Genomic DNA, 1232 nt, shown 5'->3' with positions numbered 1-1232 from the left:
GGACAGCCGCGGCCAACACGGCCACCCACCCCGGGCGCGGCGTTTGAACCGGACCGCCGCTAATTAACAATGAAATTGGGCCGATCGGGTTATCGGCAGTATTGAAATGTCTACACGCCGCCGGCCCGACCAGCAGCGCGCCGCAAAAACGGGTTCAAAGACTATACAGCTGAATAAAAGATTAAACATGGATTTCTTTTTTCGGGAACGTTTTACCCGACTGTCTTTGATGCCGTCCAATATCACCCTGCTGACAATATTCCGGCCAATACTGGTGATTACATTGGATGAAGTGCATCCCTCGTCCTCATTCCAGACCATTACCTTCTGCCCATCAGCCCCGCGGGGCAGTGCCGCCTGCTGCCCGCCACCCCCTCCCCTCCGCCGGCCTCTTATACCCGCCCCCGGCGCCGCCTCTCGCCACCCCCCGCTGACTGGGCTAATTGAGGACATGGCAGCGCTACAGGCAAAGGCAATCCGATGTGGAAAAATGATTTAAAAAATGTATGAGGAATGGGGCGTTTATATTTCGACCGCGAGCCAATTCTGCCAATGGGCTCCTCCCCCGCGGATTAACGATTCGGGTGAGGGCTACATCACTCCGATTCTGGGCGTCGTACACCTACTTTAAGTCAGTTTGCCATGACTTTTTGACGTATCCTCGAATTTTAAAACGACTTTTCAAATGACTTTTTTATATCTTTTTCTTGGCTTTTTTGCTAATATTTTGGATTGTTAACATCTGCTACCTTTTCTTTTTGAGTTTTGACCCTCGGATTCGGTTTGATTTGATGAGTCCCTCCCTGTGCGTGCTGCTTTAAGAAAAAAAGGTTGCTTTGGACGCTTTTACACACCAAAACAACCGAGGGGGCCACCACTTCACTTGAGGATGTACACAGGATTACGTGATTACAGGGATTACACGTCAATTTTGAGTGATTACACGTGAATTTTGTTGTATTTTTGGCTCTAAAACCATCAAATTTGGACAATAAGGTAAAATTTAGTGATAATATTTTAAAATTTGGTCAAGGATTACACGGAATAGATAAGGATTACGTAGGGATTACACCCTCATCTGTACACAGGATTACGCGAGTGGTGGCCCCCTTGCAGTAAAGTTGCCGCCCTGCCCCAGCAAGGGGGCGTTTTGTCCTGCACAGCTTGGTTCCTCCAAGACTGGCGCTCGAATGGTTGCCCACCTACCCGGCCGCAGGCGGCAGCGGCACTGG

General features: G+C 49.8%; 1 protein-coding gene across 1 annotated transcript in view; it reads left to right on the top strand.

Moving 5' to 3' along the window:
* Positions 1-1232, top strand: part of LOC113211895 (ubiquitin carboxyl-terminal hydrolase puf) — a 129283-nt gene that overhangs the window by 44288 nt on the left and 83763 nt on the right. The window lies entirely within an intron of this gene.

This window comes from Frankliniella occidentalis, unplaced genomic scaffold (genome assembly GCF_000697945.3).
Source record: "Frankliniella occidentalis isolate FOCC.00 unplaced genomic scaffold, Focc_3.1 Scaffold10, whole genome shotgun sequence".
NCBI classification, from domain to species: Eukaryota; Metazoa; Arthropoda; class Insecta; order Thysanoptera; family Thripidae; genus Frankliniella; species Frankliniella occidentalis.
This window is presented reverse-complemented; position numbering and strand designations above follow the sequence as displayed.